The sequence below is a fragment of the Phyllostomus discolor genome, chromosome 1, assembly GCF_004126475.2.
Source record: "Phyllostomus discolor isolate MPI-MPIP mPhyDis1 chromosome 1, mPhyDis1.pri.v3, whole genome shotgun sequence".
NCBI lineage: Eukaryota > Metazoa > Chordata > Mammalia > Chiroptera > Phyllostomidae > Phyllostomus > Phyllostomus discolor.
This window is the reverse complement of record NC_040903.2, coordinates 132714535-132721526: the sequence shown is the minus strand read 5'-3', so window position 1 is coordinate 132721526 and position 6992 is coordinate 132714535. Positions and strand designations below refer to the sequence as shown.

General features: G+C 43.5%; 1 pseudogene; it reads right to left on the bottom strand.

Annotated features, from left to right (window-relative positions):
- Positions 1 to 6205: 6205 nt before the first annotated feature.
- On the bottom strand, positions 6206 to 6576 carry LOC114492713 (annotated as a pseudogene).
- Between the last annotated feature and the right edge of the window lie 416 nt (positions 6577 to 6992).

Here is a 6992-nt window from a genome sequence, read left to right as displayed (position 1 = left end):
GCTGTCAGTCTGTTCCCTGTTTCCATGTGTCTGGTTCTGTTTCGTTCGTTAGTTTATTTTGTTCATTAGGTTCCTCTTATAAGTGAGATCATACGGTATTTGTCTTTCACCAACTGGCTTATTTTACTTAGCATAATGTTCTCCAGTTCCAAAAGGCAGTTGTTCCTGTTGCAAAGGGCAGGAGCTCCTTCTTTCTCTCTGCTGTGTAGTATTCCATTGTGTAAATGTACCACATTTATTTATTTATTTTAAAGATTTTATTTGTTTCAGAGAGAGGGGAAGGGAGGGAGAAAAGCGGGAAGAGAAACATCAATGTGTGCTTGCCTCTTGGGGGCCCCTCATCAGGGACCTGGCCTGCAACCCATGCATGTGCCCTGACTGGGAATGTACCAGTGTTTTAATCAATATATCTACTGATAGACAGTTAGGGTGCTTCCCACACCTGGTTATTGTAAATAGCATTGCTATGAAAATAGGGGTGCATAAATTCTTTTGAATTGGTGATTCAGGATTCTTAGGATATAATCCCAGCAGTAGAACTTCTGGGTCCAAAGGCAGTTCCATTTTTAGTTTTCTGAGGAAATTCCATAGTGTTTTCCACAGTGGCTATGCCAGTCTGCAATCCCAACAGTGCACTAGGGTTCCCTTTTCCCCACAACCTCACCAGCACTTGCTTGTTGATCTGTTAATGATGGCCATTCTGACAGGTGTGAAGTGGTATCTCACTGTGATTCATTCTGTTTCTGAAATGACTCCAGCCCATCCCCACCCCATTTCCACTGTCCCCACATTCGTGCAGGCCCTGTTTTACCATGGTAGCCTCTCAGTTCGTTATTTATACATTTATTAAATATTTACCCAGGCTGACACTTGATAGACTTTACCCTATTTAGTCTTCATGACCATTCAGGTAGGTAGGTGTCATTATTTCTGTTGTAAAGAAATTTGAGACTCAGGAAGGTTGAATCACTCACCCAGAAGCTGGCATCCATACCCTTCCCCTGGTGCCGTCCTCCCATTGTTCTCCATACTCGACCCCGTTGCTTGACTGTTCCCAGTTTTTAAATTTTCAAAAGTATTGGCACAAATGATATGTTGTATTACCTGTAGTATTAAAATTAATTAGTTTTAAAATTGAAACAACATTTGCACATGGTTAAAAAATACCTTAAAAATTCAAGTAGTATAAAAGGGTTACAATGATACAATTACATCCCCTTTCACCACCTCCTCTAACACTCATTTCTGTCCTGCTGTTTCCTATAACAACCTCTAGTGACCTGCCATGTCCTGCAGGACAGCCTGAGTGGCTCTGGCAGAATTTAAAACCCTCCAGAGTGAGACGCCACCTAGCTTGGCCACTGCTAGTCTGCATTTTTTCCCAGCAATACTCTGCTGGCTGCTCTGGCCTTGGAGAGAGTTAGGTGTTACCATTCCCGATTGACAAAGAAAGGCAGCATTGTGGAACACAGGCTATTGGAGGACAGAGCAGAGCCACCCTGGAACTCAGCCCACCTGGGGATTGGAGCATTCTGATGGGGAATGAAGAGATTATAGATAGAGCTAGGTAGTGTTCCCTTCTCTTCTTTCTTCTGCTGCTGCCTGACAGTAACCTCTGGGATGGGACCCAGGGTAAAGAAGAAGATGCTGCCCTCTCAAAATCTTCAGTACAGAGATAGCTGTAGTCCTAGAAGCTTGCTTATGGCGTAGTCCACCTCCCCAGGACAAGAGATCAAAAAGGAAATTAGGGCAGCCCTGATCAGGTGGCTCAGTTGGTTGGAGCATTGTCCCATACACCAAAAGTTTGCAGGTTTGATTGCCGGTCAGGACACATACCTCGGTTGTGGGTTCAATCCCTGGTCAGGGCGCGTATGGGAACCTGCTAATCAATATCTCTCTCACATTGATGATTCTCTCTCTTTCTCTCTCTTCCTTCTTCTCTCTCTAAAATCAATAAACATGCCTTCAGCTGAAGATTAAAAAAGAGCCTAAAAAAAAGGAAATTAGGGCAGAAGCTCTAGTGTAGAGATATTAGATGAACATTTGCCTAGAGCATTGCCTGTGTCAAAAATCCTTTGGGGACGGAAGGGGAAGGAGGCTGAATCAGTGTGGCTGGTGCACAGGTCGTTCAGCAGGATAATGCGTCATCAGAACTGTCAACGTACTGCAAGGCTGAAGTCCAAGGAGGCGTGACTGGCTGGACCCAGAGGTCATGCTGCTGTTAAAGCCCATCAGCTGCACTTCCAGGATGAGCCTTTGATGGCTTTCAGAAACAGCAGCATTTGCAACACAAAGCGTCATCCCTCAAGACCTTGACCTAGTTTGACAAAGCACACAAAAATCAACTTAGTAACGTGTGGTGCGTAATCTCTCTGACTCAGGCAACATCTAGAACTGTACACTTCCCAGAGAAGTTTCTCATGAAGAGGAAATCCTGAGGAGGAGTTTAGATTATCCAGTGCAGGCTCTGCATCTTGGACTCTGTTCAAAAAGAACTTCATTAAAATAACATTACATTATGAACATTGTTTCATAAAAGCAGCGCAGGGAGCTATTAGACATACCAGATGTCAGGGCACCCTGGCAACTTTCCACTGTGAGAGACTACCTTCTCACCTCAAGTCTTTTTATTCTCACTTCAGATCTAGCAGCTCCTCGGGTCGACCCTGGGTGATTCATCCTGGCAGCAGCGAGACTGAAAATATAGAGGCGCATGGGAGGGTTGCTGTCTGTGGGGTATTGAACTGAGGCTAAAAATAGTTGGGGGTTCCTGGGGCAGCCTCCTTGGTGGCCACAGGCACCACAAGAAGAAAACTCACTGGGGAAATCTGCCCACAAAAGAGGACAAAAGCCCCCACCTCTGTTACCCCTTTTGCCTCACAGAAGCTCAAGGTGACAGGGAACTTGGTGTTTTCAAAATGTCATGACTCCCACAGACAGGCTGTCACTCCTTCCCACCCCCAGACCTCTGCCGAGAGGCTTTCCCTCTGGTCGAATTGACCTTTTCGCTTTCTGGTCTGGTATCAAGTGCAGACGACCGTCCCTAACTGCCCGGACCGCGTCTGGTCCAAGGACGGTTTAAGATAAAGGAAATGTGAAACACTGGTGCACATGGCTAATATGAATAAAGAAATCTCTGAAGGAAAAATGTATTATATATAAGGAAAAGTAAACATTAATTTGCCAAGCACTTACTTTGTGCCAGGCATCGTGGTCTCCAGCGGCTTCTGGTCTGGTGGGTCGGTGATCGGGTACACGAGCGATTCCAGGGAGCGGCGATGAGGGCTGCGGGTGCCGCTGGAACACGGGGTGCTGGGGGCGTGGGGCGGGAGGCTCGGCTCAGTCAGGCTGGGAGGGTTGGCCGAGGACAGCGTTTAGAGGCAGCCCAGGAGTCGGAAAGGGGGGAGGACATGCCAGGAGAAGGCGGAGTCACTGGCGAAGCCAGGTGTGAAACCCGCGGTCCCACACGTGGTAGAGGGAGAAGGTTCGTGGCCCTGAGACTGAGCAGGGAAGTTGGAATAACACCTGGAAAGCCATCGAGAGCCACTGAGGGACTTGACGTGGCAGCTAACCCCACTGTGTGTTTTGGGAGACAGTGTGGCGAGCGGCCTGGGGACTGGAGTGGGTTAGGCAGGAAGCTGGTGACCAGTTAAAGGCAGTGACTGGAAAGTGAAGAAGAGAGAGGGCTAAAAAGGGATCCCAGAACAGGGGCCTGCAGGTCTCCGTGACTGACTGGATGAAAGACAAGGACAGAGGGAAGCATCTAGGAGCTCTCAGTTTCTGACTTGGGCTGCTCCGTGGGAAAATAGAATGAAGAGTGGGTTGAGGGGAAGATAGTGAGTTCTGTTTGGGTTGTATTCGTTTGAGGGGCCTCGTGGATATATAACAGGTGCCTTAATGTGGGAAGTTTAAGAGAATGAAATATTTGGAAGTCATCAGCTTATCTGAGAAATAGCTAATGTCCATTTGTGGACAAGGTCACCCAGGAATTGTGTATCAAGCTCCCAGGACCAGGATGGGAACACCAGGAGTTAAGGAGTGACCAGAGGCTAAGAAGACAACAGAGGAAACTGAGGAAGAACATCCAAAGAGGTGGGAGGGAAACCAGAATGGGGGACTGCCCCAGAGGCTGGAAAGGGTGAGAAATACAAGAAGATGTGTGAATTGCTTACTGGAGAAGAAAAAGGCCAGGCTGAAAGACAAGAAGTTTTACTTAAGATACGATGTTGAGTTACTTGGAAACATATAATTACAAGGCTAAGGAAAGGGGTCCTTAAGGACTGTGATAGAAAGATTTAGCAGTAGTGCATTAAATGCATAAAATGAAAATATAGCACTTTTTGCACTTTGTAAACAGATGGAGGAAGAGGAGGCTGAGCGATGAACCCAAGGTCACACAATTAAAAAGATCAGGACTAGAATCCAGCCCATTGTTCTTTTTCCTTCATGTCGGCGATTGGTCCGCACACTTGACTTTGCATTAGAGCCACCTGGAGGGCTTTCGTGTTTTATTTTGAAAAAATAAAAAATTTTCAATTACAGTCGACATTCAATATTACATTAGTTTCAGGTGTACAGAAGTGGTTAGACATTTATGTAACTTACAAAATGTTCCCCCTAATGAATCTTGTGTCCACATGATACCATATATAGTTATAATAGTATTGATTATATCCCCTATGCTGTACTTTATAAACATCCCTGTGACTATTTTGTAACTTACGATTTATACTTCATCCCTTCCCCTTTTCACCCAGCCCCTCTCCCATCTGGCAACCATCAGTTTGTTCTCTGTATCTATCAGTTTTTTTTTTCTGTTTTGTTTGCTTGTTTATTTTGTTTTTAGATTCCACATGTAAGTGAAATCATACGGTATTTGTCTTTCTGTCTGACTTACTTCACACAGCACAATTCCCTCTAGGTCCATGCATACTGTTGCAAATGGTAAGATTTTACTCTTTTTAATGGCTGAGTATTATTTATTAAATATATATACACACCTCTTCTTCATTCATCCATCTTTTGATTGGAACACATAATCAATTTACATTTAAATTATTGATAGGTATGTAGTTATCACTTTATTGTTTTTGTAGTTCTTGGTTTCTTTGTTATTCTCTTGCTCTGTTCTCTTGTTGATAACTTTCTGTGGTGTTGTGTGTTTGGATTCGTTTCTCTTTATTTCTTGTGTATATCTTGTAGATTTTTGTTTGTGGTTCCCATGTGTTTTATTCATACCAAGCTATGTGCACAGCAGACTATTTTAAGTTGATGGTTGCTTAAGTTCAAACACATTCTAAAATCCCTACCACTTTTACTCATCTCATCCATGTTTATATTTTTGCTATTATTTTTCACTTCTTTTGTGTGCATATTTGTGTGTATCCCTTAGTTTACTGCTGTAGTTACACATGATCTTTCCATTTTTGCCTTTTAACCTTTGTATCAGCTTTAGGGTTGGTTGATCCACTGCTTTGAATATGTGTTTGTCAGTGAAAATCTTTTGTGAAATTTTCTTATTCATATTTTTAAGTATTTTTCCTCTTCTTAAAGGAGTCCCTTTAACATTTCATATAATAATGGTTTGATGCTGATGAACTCCTTCAGCTTTTTCTTGTTTAGGAAGCTCTTTGTATGTCCTCCCATTCTAAATGCTAGCCTTGCTGGATAGAGTGATCTTGGTTGTGGGTCCTTGCTTTTTGTCACTTTGAATATTTCATGCTAATCTCTTCTGGCCTGCAACGTTTCTGTTGAGAAATCAACTGACAGTCTTATGGGAGTTCCCTTGTAGGTAGCTAACTGCTTTTAAGATTCTCTCTTTGTCTTTAACCTTTGCCATTTTAAATATGACGTGTCTTGGTGTGGGCCTCTTTGGGTCCATCTTGTTTGGACTCTGCATTTCCTGGACTTGTGTGTTTCTTTCCTTTCCAGGTTAGGGAATTTTTCAGTCATTATTTCTTCAAGTAGATTTTCAATTCCTTGCTCTCTCTTTTCTCCTTCAGGTACCCCTATGATATGAATGCCCGATGTTGTCCCAGAGGTTCATTTTTTAAATTTCTTTTTGTTCTTGCTGTTCTACTTGGGTGTTTGTCACTACCTGTCTTCTAAATTGCTGATTATATCCTCTGTTTCATCTAATCTGCTATTGACTCCTTCTATTGTATCTTTTATTTCAGTTATTGTATTCTTTATTTCTGAGTGGTTCTTTTTTTTTTGACTGATTCTTTTTTTTTTTGTATCCAAAATGTGTTTATTGAGATGGTCCCCCACTCATCTTGATTTGTGGTACTTTTAGTGCTGCTTCCTTCTGAAGGAGCATCCTTCTGTAAGCCTTGCTTCTCCTCCTGTAGGCTGACAGAGGACAGTGGAGCAGCCAACACACAAAACTACCATGTGTGCATGGCTAAAGACGGTGGTGATTTTATAGCAACCTGGGCATTTCACATCCACGAAGTAGGAGTTGGGACTCTGCACCAGGCGCTTCTTCTTGTGTTTCCTTTTTCTCCTCTTCTGGAGAGGGATGAAGGAGATCCTTTGTGAGAGGCATGTTGTCGTGGGAAGGTCGTCACCGCCGGAAAGCTTGACTGATTCTTTTTTTAAAGAAATGTTTTATTTATTTTTAGATAGGGGAAGAGAGAGGGAGAAACATCAGTGTGTGGTTGCCTCTCATGTACCCAGTACTGGGGACCTGGCCCACAACCCAGGCATGTGCCTTGACTGGGTATCAAACTGGTGACCCTTTGGTTCACAGGCTGGCACTCAAACTGTTACAGAACAAACAAGGGGGGGCCTGGGATGATATACTATTATTGAAAGAAGGCCCTGGGTCCGTTATGTCCACCGCCCTAGGAAAGACGTCTCTCAATGCCAGAGATTTGTGAAAAGGAAAGGAAATGTTTATTTAATGCTATACAAACTTCAAGTAGTGACCTGATGTCTTTATCAAAAATCCTAAAGTCCCTAAAAACACCCACAAACACACAGTCCTTCCT